Source organism: Maniola hyperantus, chromosome 19 (assembly GCF_902806685.2).
Source record: "Maniola hyperantus chromosome 19, iAphHyp1.2, whole genome shotgun sequence".
NCBI lineage: Eukaryota > Metazoa > Arthropoda > Insecta > Lepidoptera > Nymphalidae > Maniola > Maniola hyperantus.
The window spans coordinates 2,370,538-2,388,722 of record NC_048554.1 but is presented as its reverse complement, the minus strand read 5'-3'; the positions used below and the strand labels follow the sequence as shown (position 1 = coordinate 2,388,722).

General features: G+C 37.6%; 1 protein-coding gene across 1 annotated transcript in view; it reads left to right on the top strand.

Moving 5' to 3' along the window:
* Positions 1-9,912: 9,912 nt before the first annotated feature.
* Positions 9,913-18,185, top strand: part of f (espin protein forked) — a 110,521-nt gene continuing 102,248 nt past the window's right edge. Inside the window, exon 1 of the mRNA XM_069504867.1 lies at positions 9,913-10,087. The gene's annotated coding sequence lies outside the window, so the exon portion shown is untranslated. The remainder of the gene's footprint in view (positions 10,088-18,185) is intronic.

Below are 18,185 nucleotides of genomic sequence, written 5' to 3'. Positions count from 1 at the left end.
GATCAAATCAGAAATGAGAAGAGCCGTATAAGGAGAACCAGAGTAACCGACATAGCTTAACGGGTTACGAAGCTGATCTGGCAAGGGGCAGGTCACATAGTTCGAAAAACCGATAAGGTACCCATTGTCCTGGCACCTCACACCGGAAAGCACTGCGACCCTCACTTGGTGGACGGCAAGGAGGCGTTAGATTCAGGCGGTGCAAAACCGTGGCGTGTGGAAATCCCAACAAGAGACCTATACCCAGTACTGGAAGTCTTTCGGCTGATAATGATGATGATGATGATAGAACAGGTAAGCCCACCCGTGCGAAGCCGGGGCTATTAAGCTAGTGGTCTAAATCTAGAATGTGAATCATCTCGGTCGACCAGTCTACGGCAAGGTCGCTTTCATGTAATTAACTCGTTAGAACTGGTCTTCGATTTTATTTCGCTTTGATTTCTGCAGGTCAATGAACATAGCTGCTTTGGTGATCTTATTTTAATAGTTGCATTTAACGTCGGTACAAGAACTAATCAAGAAGTACAGTTCTTGCAATTCACGAAGGCTAGTGAACTTTATTTGTGGTAACGTCGTTTACATGGTCATTGCGCAAGTGTGCGTGCATGTCGGACCAATCAGTTGCGAGCAAGCGCTGTCAAACGCACACATATAGTGTACCTATACCGATACGACTCAAACACAAGAATGAGTCAGTGGCCTTCGTGAAATGCTAGAACTATACACTATTTACCTACATTTAGATATAACAGTGTGCCCAGGCCCGAATCACAATGTGCACAAACGAAAGGACGTAAAATATTTAAAACTAGCGTATGCTCGCGACTTCGTCCGCGTGGACTACACAAATTTCAAACCCCGTATTTCACCCCCTTAGGAGTTGAAGTTTCAAAAATCCTTTCTTAGCGGATACCTACGTCATAATAGCTATCTGCATGCCAAATTTCAGCCCGATCCGTTCAGTAGTTTGAGCTGTGCGTTGATAGATCAGTCAGTCAGTCAGTCAATCAGTCAGTCAACTTTTCCTTTTATATATTTAGAAAACAGTTTTTATATTATTCCTCCTTATGCATGAGTATCACTGGTTTCATTACACTTATATTGTAAATTGTGTGTGTGTGTGTGTATGTGTGTGTGTGTGTGTTTGTGTGTGTGTGTGTGTGTGTGTGTGTGTGTGTGTGTGTGTATGTATGTTTGTGTGTGTGTGTGTTTGTGTGTTTGTTACTCTCTCTCACAAACACTACAGGATGGATTTGGCTGAAATTTGGAACTGAGATAGCTTATATCCTGACTGTATTCTTATTCTCTGTAACTTTGTTAACAATAAATTAAATTAAATAGGCTAGGTACCGTCTGTCCCAGAAAATCAAATAATGTGAGCAATAACTCTTGTATACATAATTTATTCTGTAATAATATTAATAAAAAAAATTATTTTTTACCTACTTTTTAGTGTTTGTGGTTACTGAAGTCGGTTTTTTTAAATTACGCATCCCAAAATCGCCCAACGTGCCTAAAGGAGTTTTCACATAAATAACCTTGATATCTCCACTTTTTTCAATCACTAACTTCAGTAGTAGTTTAGTAGTTGCCAGAAAGATTACCAGCAATACAAGATGCTACAAAATGTATCGATGATTCACACTAAATATGGCAAGGAAAATGCCATCTACAACTACAAACAATACTTTCGCGAGAGCAGTATGGTATCGCTTACCGGTTTGCTGAGGTTTCCACTTTGAATTACAACTAGGGCTTGCACGCGTCTTTCTTCTTAATTTAAAAGGAGAAAATGACTGACTGACAAGCAGCTATAGGACAGGTACAACTATTGTAACTACCAAACCGCTGGGTCTAGAATCTTGGAAATAAAAACCTGTTACATAAAAATGTATTGATGAAAAAAACTAAACTAGTAAGTATAAAATACACAGGGAAGAAGGAAACAAATTAAAAAGGAGGTAACTATTAACCTATAAAACTTTTGATAGGTAGGATTTTAGGATTTCATACCTACAGCGCTTTCAAATAAAGCAGACAAAGAAATATTTGTTTCTAGAACATGACTAAAAAATTTAATTGAGAATGAGAACCAAGAAACTCTTATTCCTAATCTACCCGATATCTGGTTATGATATTTCTATGGAAAATTTTAAAACTAATGTGTATTACATAATATATACCTATCATCTACATCAAAAAACGGACAGAAAGATATCTTTATTGATATAGAGATTTCTAAATCTTCCTAATTTAGTCACAGTGTATCTGCTTTCAGTCTGGATTCTAATCGACCGGCTCGTCTTGATCGCAGTAGATATTTGCCTTTATAGAGCGACATCGAAAGTTAAATTGCGTTTAAAAATACAGACATCTTGGATCTTGGTAAAAGCGGTCATTCATAGGTGCGTAGCCTAAGGCTTGGGACAAATCTAGGGGAAATTCGTCGTGAGGAATTCCGCTCCAACTATCTACCTAAATTAGTACGTTAAGGTATGACGAGCATTTAGTGCATTAACGTATTGATTTAGTAAGTACATAGGTACCTCTATTAAAATATCGATCGAAATAATACTGTTAGAACATCGATGTATGTCTATGCTCTCAGCTATTTTTTTTGACACAGAGGACGTAATTAGGTATTATCTCTTCCCATGGATTTTTGGGTGTAAAGCTCATCATATAGACCATCAACAAACTACAAAATGCTAATCATTACTAATTCACTGAATAAGTATACATACTAGAAAATCTTCTGTGCGTCAATTACTCTGACAGAAACCTTCTCAGTCTCTCCTTCCGATTCGTTCACCTGCGCTGGTTTTTTTATTATTGCTTTCTTGTAACTATTTTAAAATGCACACACACACACACCAGAGCCACACATTGGAGCCAAATTCCGAACACATTTCTCCTATCGTGGAATTCCGCCCGATTTGTTCGTAGCCTTAAGCAGAGACATCATCTGTAATGGATTGTTGTGAAATGACAGAAAAACACACAGCATAATGTAATGTGACATATCCATGCGAGTTGCGAATTAAGATCGTGTGATGTTACCTAGTTGAAAACGATTAGAATCTACGCATCGCTAGATTTCGTAACCCAGGGCTTTTCAAAGTGGGCATATAAGTTACCAGTTTATAAGAAATATTAATAACTAGATAACGTCAAACAGGATGCTTTAAAACGCTTTCATCTTTTATAAATAGTGCATTTTCAGGGTTCCGTGCGTTCGTGTGAAAAACGGAACCCCTATAGGATCACCAGTGTGTTTCTCCATCTGTTACAGCATGTTTCGCGTACTGTAGGTAGTAGGTACTATATCGATAGCTGCTAGAGATATCAGAAATATCTGCATTTCACTTTCACTCAGCAATCTGCTAATTTGAATAAATATGACTTATTATTTACTAGTTGACCCGACCCGGCTTCGCACTATAGACAATAATATGAATGTGTTATATTGGAATACTCACTTATAAACCTTTATTAACCTACCTTTATTATACACTAGCTGATGCCCGCGACTTCGTCGGCGTAGAGTTAGATTTTTAAAAATCCCGTGGGAAGTCATTGATTTTCTGGGATAAAAAGTAGCCTATGTCACTCTCCAGTCTTTATCTATACCCATGCAAAAAATCACGTCAATCCGTTGCACCGTTGCGACGTGATTGAAGGACCAACCAACAAACCAACAAACCAATAAACCAATAAATCAACGTCATTTTAGGGGAAAAATCCGAAAACCACAAATTTGTGAATACATCCTGAAAAAAATAATTATTTATTTTTATACATAATAGTTTTTGATTAATCGTGCTAAATGTTGAAAAAATACGACTGTAGTACGGAGCCCTCAGTGCGCGAGTCTGACTCGCACTTGGCCGGTTTTTCGGGATTAAAAATAGCCTTATGTCACTCTCCGTTATGCGACAAAGCTGGCCACAGAGCTGCGTCGACAGGATGTTCAAAATTTAGAGAAGACTTGAGAAAAGCTGAGAACACAGATAGGAAAGTGTATAAAGGTAAAAAACATAATATAAATAGAGGATAGAGTGGCAGCTAAAAGGATAATACAGATAAATACTGACCGAATCCGAGCAGCACACGATCTTCTCTCGGAAACAGTGAATAGACTGAACATCGACCTGGCTATTATAGCAGAACCCAACCGAAAAATAGCAGAGGCAGGAGGATGGGAGAGGGACAACAGAGGTGATGCAACTGTGGTCGCATTCAACGACAATATACCAGTCGATGGTGTCCTAAAAGGTAATGGATTTATGGGGTGGTGTTTAAGCAGTTTCACAGTTTTCAGTTGCTACATCTCACCAAACTGTCAACTAACAGATTATAAAAGAGATCTTGATGAATTATGGGATACCCTCAGAAAACATCGAGGACCGGTGTTAGTGGCGGGAGACTTTAATGCTGCCTCACAAGCATGGGGAAGTAAAAAAAGTGATCATAGAGGGAAATACTTGCTAGAAATGGTGGCAGATCTGGATATGGTCATCTTAAATAAAGGAGACTCCCCAACCTTTGTAAGAGGTCCTAGAAGTTCAACGCCTGACATAACAATAGCCAGTCAAGAACTTGCTGGGAGAATAAGAAACTGGAAAGTCTTAGAGGAGGAGACAATGAGCGGTCATAAATATATTACCTATGAAATAGCCGTAAATGAACCTGAAATTGGTCCTGTAAGTGGAAAATGGAGTCTAAGGAAAATAGATACCGAGAAATTCGCAGCAATTCTAAAACAACAAGAAATTGAAACCCCGGAAGACCTTATAAACGCGACTACGAGAGCCTGTAATGAGTCAATGCCGCGGAAAAAAGTCAAAAAGAGGAAGGAAGTATATTGGTGGAATAGTGAAATCGCGGACGCGAGACGAAAGTGCATCGAGTGCAGAAGAAGATATACGAGAGAAAACTCCAAAAACAAGAGAAAGGAAACTCAGCACGATGTACAGTCCAACTTCTACAGACAGGAATATAAAGAGGCTAAGTTTATACTGCAAAAGCTAATAATAAAAGCTAAAGATAAATGTTGGGAGGGTATATGTGAAGAAGTAGACCAAGATGTCTGGGGACTTGGGTATAAAATTGTAACCAAGAAACTAAAAGGCCATCCCCCCATACAAATAAGTATGAACAAAATACAGGAGATAGTTGGTGTACTCTTTCCCGAACATGAAAAATTTGAGCGAGCAGTAACTCCAGTGCAAGCAGTGCCGGAGGTCACTGACGATGAACTTAGGAAAGTACGAGACCGAATCAAGCTAAAAAAGGCACCGGGCCCGGACCAAATACCACCAGAAATAGTAAAATTGGCCACGGAAATAATACCCGAAAAGATTAAACTAGTTATGACTGGTGTAATTCGATCAGGCATATTCCCAGTAATGTGGAAGACAGCGAAGTTGGTATTACTGCGAAAGCCAAATAAAAGTGCGGAAGACCCTGCGGGATATAGACCACTATGTCTGTTGGACTGTTATGGAAAGCTACTGGAGGGAATATTGCTGAGCAGGATAGAGGAACTGCTAAAAGACCATAACAACTTAGCGGACACACAATTCGGCTTCAGAAAAGGAAGATCCACGTTGGGTGCCATCGAAAAAGTAATAGCAATAGCCGAAGCAGCTAAGCAAGGAACGTCACGTAATAGAAAGCTATGTGCTTTAATAGCGCTTGATGTGAGGAATGCCTTCAACTCTGCACCCTGGCAAGCTATACTTCAGGAGATAAAAAAGAGAGGCTTCCCTCAATACATGTATAACCTCATAAATAGCTACCTCGAACAAAGACGCGTTTTCGTGAGGGACGTCGAAGGAACTTCGAAAATATTCGAAGTAAGCAGCGGAGTGCCCCAGGGTTCTATTCTGGGACCAACACTGTGGAACGTTTTATACGACGAGGTACTTAGATTGGACCTAGGACCTGATGTCCATCTCGTAGGTTTTGCAGATGACCTAGCCTTGATAATATCGGCACAAAAAGACCACATGCTAATGAGAAAGGCTAACACTGCGCTCACAAGGATAAGTGACTGGATGAAAAAGAAGCGTCTCAGGCTGGCCCCCGAGAAAACCGAAGCAATAATGTTGAGCGGAAAGAAAAGACACGGCCCCATCTCATTTTTAGTAGAAGGTGTGGAAGTAAAACCTAGAGAAAAATTAAAGTATCTCGGCATCTGGTTCGATAGAAGCCTCAAATTCAATAAGCATATCGAGGAAGTAGCGGGAAAAGCAGAACGCTTAACGGCAGCACTGGGCCAGCTAATGCCTCGTAGAGGTGGACCACGGGCGAGTAAGAGGAGGTTACTGGCTTCAGTGGCTCACTCGGTCATGCTATATGGAGCGCCAGTATGGGGAAAGACACTAAAGATGGCTAAGTACAAAAAAATGCTGACGAGAATACAAAGGTTGCTTGGCATACGAATATGTGGAGCCTATAGAACAACCTCATTGGAGGCCGTACAGGTAATAGCTGGCCTGATACCCATAGAGAGGCTGGTTATGGAACGTACAAGACGATACCGTAAGGAAGAACAGAAAACGCCTAAAGAGGAAAGGCAAAAAACGCTAAGGGAATGGGAGGCGGAATGGAGAAGCAAAGGCAAGGGAGCATGGACCCGAGAACTCATACCCAACCTTAAAGAGTGGATTGAACGCAAACACGGGGAAGTCGATAGATGGATCACGCAGGCTTTGACTGGCCATGGGGTATTCAATACATATTTGTATGCTATTGGAAAAGCCATAAGCGAGGAATGCTCATACTGCGGGGAAGAGGATACTCCGCAGCATGCTATATTTGAGTGCCGTGTGTTTCAACAGGAGAGAAACTTAGTAAATGGTGAAAATGAAGATAATTATTTAAACCCGCAAAACCTGATACCCAGAATGTTGAAGAACGAAGAGGAATGGGAAAAGTACGCGAAGCTACTCAAATATATAATAAAAAAGCGAGAAGACGATGAATGGGAGAGGCAAAGACCCACGCCCTGAAAAACAGCTGCCTTCCTGAAGTAATGCTTCGTGCAATTCCGGGAAGCCGCGAGCGGAGTTATCGAAGAGTGGAGGAGGTTTTTTAGTCCGTAGGCCACTGCGCAACATCTGCAGTGGAGTCGGGCATGCACAGTGCAATCCATGAGGGTTTTCCTCCTCCAAGGAAAAAAAAAAAAAAAAAAAAAAAAAAAAAAAAATGTCACTCTCCGGGTCTTTAACTAAAACCATGAAAAAATCACGGTGATCCGTTGCTCCGTTATGGTGTAATTTAAGGACAAACCAACATACCAACACACTTTCGCCATTTACTCATCAGTAATGATGTATAAAATATAGATAGTTTATAAGTAGATAATATTCTTTTCCAATTTCTACAAATGAAACGCAAATCCATAACATCTTTAATACGAATAAATGATATCCAACTCGAAATTAGATCACCCATTGTTATATTATCGAGAATTCTGTATAGATCGAGTTACAATCGCTATTGTTCTTGAGTTGTTATTGATTGCTTTTCATAATTATGATGAATAGGAAATAGTCAGTGAATCGGATTAACCAGCCCGCTCGGGATTCGTTCGAAGATGGAATTTCTGAAAATCCTTTCAGTGGGGGGTAAACGTTGTAGAGACAACATACATGTAAAATGCCAAGTTTCTAGACCTAGGCCCAGGGCAGTTTTAGAAAGAGAGCCCGCGAAGGCTCTCTCTCTCTCCGGTCGTTCCTTCATTGCTGAAGATCGTGGTCCTGGCAAACTGCCCTCGAATGGATTATCAGTTTCCACCGGCTTCTGTTGGTGGCCATTTTAACAATGTGATAAAATCCACACCTGCTGGACTCCTTTGGCTGGTCGGACCACCTAGTTAGTGAGCGGCCTCTCGCTCTTTTGCCTTCAGTGTTGCCCGTCACTATAAACTTTATTCTTTCCGCGAAGGCTAGACCTTCGTTATTTTATAAAAGCTGATAATTTCTCTGCGTATTGTTCTCAACACAGGGAGGAACAGTCAGCGACTATGATGTCCAAACTTTTGGACCATTGTGGCTTTGGCAACTAACTAACAAAGGTACAAAAATCTTGCAATAAAGTAGTAATAATCAGTATCCATATCAGTAGCCATTATTATAAATGCGAAAGTAAGTTTGTTTGTTGGTTTGTGATTCAATCACGTCGCAACGGAGCAACAGATCGACGTGATTTTTTGCTTGGGTATAGTTAAAGACCTGGAGAGTGACATCCCGGGAAATCAAAGAGTTCCCATAGGATTTTTAAAAAACCTAAATCCACGCGTACAAATTCGCTGGCATCAGCTAGTTATGCAATGAAATAAAGGCAATGTTCTACAGACCTACTGCCCAGATTATAAGCTATTGTTTTTCTCACGTAGGTATGGTGAAGTATTACTAATATTACTGCAATTATTTATAGGAATTCCTTATCACGCCTTAGGTGTAATGTTTTGTGAAAATACATTACTTAATATTGGATTGAGTATGTGTAGAAGTCCCGCAAATTGCTAATGCGTGTGGCCGCCATTTTAGTGACGTCAGCACTAGACTGAAGTTTCGAGCTGATGGTATATTTTTATTTCGGCTGACGTCATTTCGATGTTAATGAGACATTGTTCCAGCACGGCAATTTGCGGGACTTATACTACATAAGTATACATAGTTATTTATGTGTCTATTTTTAAGAAGGGGTTATTCGTCGTGAAAGCGTAGTATGGCCCTCATTTAAATACTAAACAAACAACCCTAATGAAAATTTGCACCAGGGGTGTTAAGGATATTCACATCCGCATCCGCAAATGCAGAACATTCGCATGTAGTTGAAATCTTCGTTGGCTAACTAACCAATCAAAAAGTGTACAATGGTACCCAACAGGGGTGTTACGGATATTTACATCCGCATCCGTATATGCGGAACATTCGCATTAAAATTTCGCATTTCCATTAAAATATTCAGTTTCAAAGTTACAAAGTTATATTCGTTTCTAGAACGTGTCTGAAAAATTACAACGAGTTTAATGGATAATATTTAAACGAGAACCAAACTACGTTTGTATGGTGCGATTGACCGCCGCGCCGCGCGTTAAAATCTTTTCACTAGTTTGACTTGTTCCAATTTTGTTGAAACTGGTAGTTAAACAGGGTAGTCGTGTTTGGACTTACCAAAGTATTATTTTGATCTCATCAGTAATTTATTTCAATCCTTTTAATAGCTTGATGATGTTAAGAAGATAACACATTTAAGTACTTAAGTGTATTGCGCGCATTGGGCAATCTAATTGCGGTCAAATTCTCACCATAATAATAAAATTGCTTTGCCGATAACATCTGCTTTGAATCATTTTGAATCATACTTATTTAGAGATTCTGGCCTTCGGATATGGATTAAACCTTGAGTTTGAACATGAAAATTAAATCCAATCGTCCTTTTTTATCACGGAGTTTTTGAAAATGAAAAATGTTGATAAAATACCCAAGTACGGAATCTAGCTGTGCGCGAGTCTGACTCGGACTTTGCCCGATTTTTTTTTGCATTAGCTACATTTAGAGGATTTTTTACCAACCCTACCAAAAAGGTATGAAAGAACCCTTCGGATGTAACTTTGTCCGTCTATCAACCTGTCACAGCTTTTTTTTTCAGTTACTACTTATGCTATCGACTTATTTTAATAAAGTGTTCATAACGTTCAACGGAAAGGTCCTTAGCTAGGTAAATGATTTGTTAACCTATACTGGACATCACAAAACCTAGAGTTCGGAATGTCTGTTACTAAACTCTGAAGCCAAATATTACCGTAACACCACGGGCTACGTAATCAGCAATGTGCCATACAATTGTCATGATGCACACGATACCATCTCTACGGCATTCATTCGCCGACTGACGGCAGAATCGCGCGCCCGATGACCATTGATTTGAATTTCGAATTGGAATAAAACTTTTTTTTAAATAAAAGTTTGTTGACATTATTACCACTATAGTCTGATTATGAAGGTTGTATATGTAGAACTAGTGACGTGATCTTGTGTTGTGTTAAGTGTTGTGGATTGCGTTGAAGCCGGTGAGTTTGTTTACCTTTTTGTTTATAGGAAAGGTTATATACCTTCCTTCATTCTCGTCTTCATTGTCGCATTTCCTATCCTTCCTACTATGCTTCCCTAGTAATCAGGGAGACAAAGCACATCGCGGTGATTTAAATTGTTGTGATTCTGAATTTATGATATTGTATGCATGTGCATTTCAGCCAATCAGAAGAGATTGTGATAATCACATTGTTATTGTCAAACTTCAGTGCTAAGTCGTCAACTGATTTAGAGAGGTTGCTTAGTTATCAGTAGGTATTTATTTACTATTCATTGAAGTACTATTGATATAGTATACATCGTGTTTGATAAATCATAATATAACATGACAGAATAATGAGGTAAGTATGTACTACATAGTAGGTATGTACTCCGTACCTACCTTATTATTTTGTCATGTACCTACCATACCAAATAGTCGGTGAGGTAGATTTTTTTTTTAAAGAATATTAGCCATGCTAAATGACTAATATTCCCCTTTCCTCTCCAACTAAGCATCAGGCTTCTGCTAGGAGTAGGTACGACAATAGTGCAACGGGCGGGGTTTGAACCGTCGCGTCGACCTTTCGGTTTTCAGTCCACTCCTTTACCGATTGAGCTATTGAGGCTCGAAGATTTCTTTATTTTATTTTATTTAATAGGAAGCCAACGGTATACAAAGAAAACTAATTATGACGACTTATATAAACTTAGGACTATCAATGTATACTCACTTACAGGCTAACTCAACATGCTTAACTAGAACTTCTAAATAGTAGGTACTAGGTATAACTTTCTTTGTGTACCTAAAATCTATAACAATTAAATTAATTACCTACTCAATAAGTTAAAAGTACAATATTTCTTACAACTAACAATAAAAACTACAATTAAGACTAACAATAGTACCCTACAATTTCAAAATGAATCTTTAAATATAATTTTCACTTTAAATAGATTCTTTCATTATCTCTACCTCTTACTTAACAAACGGTAAACGGCACCTACTTGGAGTTCACAGAAAATTTTTAGGCTTTTCCACGATCAGCTGATTGCAGGGTTGTTACATTGGAGTTTTATTTTTTATTTAAATTGTTTAAAGTCCTCATAATATCTTCGGGTATCATGCTACGAGGCTCATTTTTTTTTGGTATAGACAATTCTACAGTCTACACATTGTTCCTAACCTCAGCTTGCCAGGATGTTACACAATTTATCTAACACCACACCTTGTATAATTAAAATCGATATTTAAGTCTGTATTTAATACATACCTACTTAATGTATTAAATTAATATTTTAATTTATGATATGATTGATTTTAGATGAAAGTAGAGAAAATATTGGCAATATTAAGGTTATGTTGTGTTACGCTTTTGGAAAGTGTGAATGCATAGGTCATCGTGGATAGAACTCGCCACTTGTTTTAAATGCTTACTATACATAGAACAGTTTACACCGCGACCGGTAGAAAGTCTTGCCAAATACATCTGTTATGAATATGGTAATTATTATAACAGTTTATATCTACGTAACATGGTATTTCTAAGTTTTTATGGAAGTTCTATAAAATTTGAAGGTTCTGACGAGTTTCTTGGATTAATTAAACACAAAAACGCAAGATCATGTATCATCGCATCGTCACATATTCAAGTCCCGGTTGGCTTACTCATCCGATCCGAATCCGTGACAATACGGATATAAAAATATCTACGACGTATATGTCATAAGCTACCATACAAAACAAAAAGGAACGTATTTTCACGGACTCGGATCGGATGAGGATCGAACCGCCGTTATTTTAGGAATTATTTTACTTAACTACCTAATTATCATGGTTCTACTTGTTTTAACTAGATTTACATTAAATAACCTAGATAAAGCCTATTATGATGCTGAACGAACTTTCTGTCTATTACTTATATGCGTACAAAATGAGTTCTCACGCGCCATTTTGTCTTTATGTGTCAATTATTGTCATGTCAAAAGTGCGATTTTAGTCCTTATTTTAAAGGTGAACCGTACTTTTGACATACAGTTGAATCCATTGAGTTAAAATGGCACATGAGAAGTCATTTTGTACGGATTATACTTTGGTTTTTCTTAGTTTACTTAAAGGTGAACAAGTAGCTTCTCGCTGAAATGCGTAAGAAGACAATGAAATCATGATATGAGTAAAAAACCGAACTCCAGAAAGTCTAAAACGCCGGACAAATCGCGTCGCTTACGCGTTTCTCCAAGAAAGTTTCTGAAATATTTTAATCTTTTAAGCAAATCATAGGAAACTAAAGTACCTATTGATGTTTTGCGACCTAGATTTATATACTTAACTAGATGATGCCCACGACTTCATCCGCAAGGACTTAGGTTCTTAACAATCCCATGGGAACTCTTTGATTTTCCGGGATAAAAAGTAGCTTATGTCCTTCCCGGGGATGTTAGCTAACTCTGTAACTAATTTCATCAAAATCGGTTAAACTGTTGGGCCGTGAAAAGCTAGCAGACAGACAGATAGACAAACACACTTTCGCATTTATAATATTAGTATGGATTGTAAATGTCTGTAATGGCATACCTACGATGCGCGTGCGCAGTACGGGCACGTTACGCTAGATGCCAGCTTATGGAAACCGTTGGGAGCAAATGATATAATCATTGCCTTGCCACTTTACAGTTGTAACTCATGCGCCGATTTCAAAGGATATTTATAGATATAGTTGCCCATATCATTACTTTTACACGAGTTTTGCATTTTTACGGTTCCGTACCTCAAAAGGAAACACGGAACCCTTATAGGATCACTTTATTGTCTGTCTGTCTGTCGTGTCTGTCAAGAAACCTACAGGGTAAGTAAGGGGAAGGGTTTACTTAATATTTTTAAAACGAAATAATTTGTTTTCTTTTGTTTCGTTGTCACGTGTTTAAGTACCTATTTTTTTTTTTTTTTTTTTTTTTTAATTTTTATTCACATACAAGTTAGCCCTTGACTGCAATCTCACCTGGTGGTAAGTGATGATGCAGTCTAAGATCATAGCGGGCTAACCTGGAAGGGGTATGGCAGTTTTTACTAAACCCATACCCATTTGGTTTCTACACGGCATCGTACCGGAACGCTAAATCGCTTGGCGGCACGGCTTTGCCGGTAGGGTGGTAACTAGCCACGGCCGAAACCTCCCACCATACAAATTCCTTTTACTGATTTATTAAAATTAAACTTAAAGCTAGCCTCATTTATAATACATCACAAATCATGCACGCGTGGAATGGAATTTCTTAATTTAAAAATAATAATTGAAATTTTAACGTGACGAGTCGCCCGTCGCCACTGAGCCGAAAGGAGAAGGCACTTAATTTAATTAACCCAGTTTGGTTAAATTTTACTAATTAGCTGTTACGTGTTAACGGTTAAGTGGGTAGTCAAATAAATAAAGTCAAAAACTGTTTACGTAATACTGATAAATTGGTGATTACGATATTGTTACGTTGAAAATGCGTAGAGCGTTAACTAGGCTCATCATTAATTAACTACTTTTTATTCTAAGGTACGATTTACCAAAAAAAAAGTAGTTATACTATTCCGAAAATTGTATAACCTTAGCAACCTTAACATAGTATGAAATTCACACGAAAATAATTGTTGCATTAATCACATTAATCGAGAGTCCAACTAACTCAAATTCCATGACAGAGTCATAAAGTGAAAACAAAAAATTTTGATCATAATAATTTTACTTTTTCGCTCACGGTAAGGAAGGAAGGAGCTTTTTTATTAAGTAGGTAGGTACGAAACTTATGTGTAAGTCCGGTTTAAAAAAACACATTTAAGTATTATCACTATAGAAGTCTTTCGTAAAGTTCATAGAATTGTTTAGTTTTTTTTTCGTAGTTCATACATTTTATAGTTTTGAAATTGCACAGATAAGTACCTAAGTGCTTAAAAAGGGGTATGCAGTCATTTTATAAATAGATAGGTATCTGTTTCGGAATAAAATAATATGAAAAGAAAACGAAATTATAAACAAAATTTATGTGTGTCAGCTAGCAGTGTCTCAGAACTTGGCAAATAAAAATATAATTTATTATCATTGCATTATGTAGAATATTTAAAGGTATGTACAGTTGCTCGCGAATTTTTAGACTAACTCCAAATTCCTCGCTCAGTTGAATAAGTAGGTAGCCTAATACACATTAGCCGTCTCTAACGTAAGCTTCTCTTATGGTTCGGCCCCACTATTGGGATTCAACAAATGAGTCGATATCGCGAATAGGGTCTTGGACTGTAGAATGATGTGATTTTTTGTATAGCAGTGTTAACGTCATAACAATCATTATTAACGTCACGCTGTACGGAAAGCGAATAATGACGTCACAATGTGTAAACGACAAATACTTTTCATATTTTTAACATAAAATTCCGCGGGAAAATATTTGTTATGTTAAAAATTGAAAAATATTTATCGTTTATACGCATTGTGACGTCATTATTTGAATTCCGTACAGCAGTGGCGTTAGTAATTAATTGTGTTAAAAATATATAAAACACATGTTTAAAAAAAATTAAGAATGAATTTAAGCCACTCAATCAATCACTATACAAAAATCACACCATTTTATTACTACAGCCTATTGTGTGAGAGGCGCCAATCGTATAGTTCTGCACTTTCGCGCTAACCCAAATGTATATAAATAAATAAATAAAATAAAAATAAATAAATATATACGCGAGAACTCTTTGTTTTTTCTGGGATATATTATCTAACTAGCTTATATTCGCGACTACATCCGCATGGACTACACAAATTTCAAACCCCTATTTCACCCCCTTACGGGTTGAATTTTCAAAAATCCTGTTTTAGCGGATGCCTACGTCATAATAGCTATCTGCATGCCAGATTTCAGCCCGATTCATCCAGTAGTTTGAGCTGTGCGTTGATAGATCAGTCAGTCAGACAGTCAGTCACCTTTTCCTTTTATATATTTAGATATACTCCACAGGGACGACTATTCACTGTCATGAAAGTCGCGTTATGACGGCTAGCTGATTTGCCAAACTTGTTCAAAATTTCGCCATATACAAAACGGTTGCAACCCGTATAGTGTGATCAGTTGATTTGCCGAATGCAGAACTATCGTAAGCCCGAACTCGAATTATTTATTTGCCTAATCCCGATAATGGAGCCGCACCATTAAAGTATTTGCTCAAAAATTAAAAATAATAATAATTAAGTATTTATGGAAATCAGGAGAATGCACGGATATAGAAATTGTATAGCACTATAAAGTTTTCATATTTTTTTAAGATTCGAAATCTGTTAAGAACTTTCCTTTTGAAAAGATTAATTCCTTACAATTAAGCATTTTGTTTTGTAATAACTTCATTATAATTATCTTGATAAGACGTCGTAATGCACAGTTTTTTTTGGAATATTGTAAGACAACTGAAAATCAGCAGATGTGCGGAATAATCAGCGTGAGCGAAGTGAGCGCGAAATCTTCTTGCTGGACGAGCTGAGCTGAGTAGACCCAGAAAAGATAGGGATTACTTAGTTGTTTCAAAATAAGCTTAGTATAATAAATGCTTACTTACTTATACCTACTTGCTTAGAGCGGAAGTCTTAACCACTAGGTAACGTCAGCTTTAACGCTGAAGGAAAACATCGTGTGGAAACCTGCCTAGAGTTCTCCATAACGTAAGTCGTCTTTACTTTGTGAGGAGACCTTATGCTAAGTAGTGGTACAGGTAGTGGCTGGCGATTGGTTGATCATACCTACTCCAAGAAAAAAAAAAAAAAAAATTTGTACGTAACGCAAGTTTTTATAATAATCGAGTTTCTGATCGCCACCTCATTGTAAAGGCGCGGTGCATGGGCTAAAAACATCACGCACTACGCTCTAATTCCCTTTTGTATGACGGGCTATATAGTTATGTAAATTATTGAATCGCATTGTAAGCTTTATTACCTAAGCAGTAAGGATTAATACATCTATGTGAGTGGGTGTAAAGAAAAGGGTAATCAGAATTTTATTATAGTTATGAAGTTTAATCGTAGATTGCATTTCTTGCATCGCGCTAAACATAAACGACTATAGAAATGTGACATGAATGGTTCTTTCTTTCTTATCGGTGATAGGTATATGGTTCAGGTTAGCCCTAGATTTAACCTAAATGATGATTGTTTCGTGCCCCGAACCGGCTTCTACATGGTATTAAACCATATCATACCGGTAAGCTTTTTACACGTCTGCCCAAAAAAGGAGTGCCTGTAATATTTTGGTGTATATCTACCTATACATCTAGCTATACCTATGTATGTATGTGAGTATCTTTATTCCACGATAACTTCTAAATGCTGAATAGATTTGGATGTATTATCGTTAGAAATTAGTATCCTTACACCATCCCGACTGACTGGCTATTTTTTGAAAGAAAAATTCAAATCAATACGGCGGCATTTGCAAATGTGAAAAAAAAGTTTTCTTTAATAAACTCTAGACAAAGCGCAATCGAGTTTAAAAAACCGGCAAAGTGCGAGTCAGACTCGCGCAATGAGGGTTCCGTACTACAGTCGTATTTTTTCGACATTTTTCACGATAATTCAAAAACTATGATGCATAAAAATAAATAAATATCTGTTTTAGAATGTACAGGTGCAGACCTTTCATATGATACCCCACTTGATATAGTCGCTCACTTCGAAAGTTGAAAATACTAATTATTAATTCATGACCACAATTAAATTTTTTTTGTGTGATCTAACCCTAAATTCACGGTTTTCAGATTTTTCCCCAAATGTCAGCTATAAGATCTACCTACCTGCCAAATTTCATTATTCTAGGTTAACGGGAAGTACCCTGTAGGTTTCTTGACAGACAGACAGACAGACAGACAGACAACAAAGTGATCCTAAAAGGGTTCCGTTTTTCCTTTTGGGGTACGGAACCCTAAAAAAAAGAATTAAATTACCTACTCGCTGCGAATTTGACAGTACCTATAACGAGTGCATAAGACGATTAATGACATTGGCGAAGTAAATTGCGCCCGTCTGGTGCAGCCGCGCGCCATTAAAAAAAAAAAAAAAGACGATTAATTTCATGTTTTATTTATCGATATTTCAATCCAATTGTACGGGTCGTGGTCACGACGTGACTGCGGTGACCACGCGGTGCGGTGCGGTGAGAGATGAACTTCGAGCTGTCAAGGGGAGTAGCGAACTACCCTCTTTCTTATTCTTTTCGCTGGAACTTCACTTGCTGAATCACGAAATCACGAAACCACGAAATAAGCTTAAAATCATTAGTAATTAGAACACTTGCAATAACTTACGCTGGGGGTCTTCATGTTCGGACGATTTTTAAGTTCATTCAAGCAATTCGAATGTGTAGACTGTGGAGTGTGGATGCAACGTCGTGCATTGCTATGCTCTATTACTTTTCTTAACCGTTAAAGCAAGTGATATTTTTAAGTACTTAGTTAATTGCTTAAAACGCACATAACTCCGAAAAGTTAGAGGTGCGTACCCGAAAACGAACGCCGCGGCGCCGGACCGAATAGGATATTACAGTAATTTTTTTACGGTAATAGGGATGATGACTTCCAGTCAAATCTGCGACTTTGTATCAAACGTCAAAACGGACGTGGATTGCACGAATTTTGGAAGACCCTCTATTTAGTATTTCCTAAGAAATAATTTATTTTTGACATACTTAGTAGCTTTTGACTTATATATTAGGTTAGTCTTCTTTCTTTTGCTCTAGACGAAGTAATATATTATATTATACTATATATAGCTCAATTACCACTCACTCACTGATTGACATAATTGTTCTCCTAGAAAGAGATAGAAAATGATATAATAATGTATGGGAGATATGTTCAGAAGTGGGATTCGACTAGGGAAAAATTATGACATTTCAGAAAAACAAGATGGCGGCCGACCTGACTTTTGTAACTTTTTTGTTTTCCAACCGATTTTGTTACAACTTGCAACAATTGAAGATGTTAGTAAACGATTTTTAGAAAAAGTGAAAAAAATTGGAAAAACAAGATGGCGGCCGAGATTTTCAAAAAATTTCCTCCTGTAAAATTTTGTATGAAAC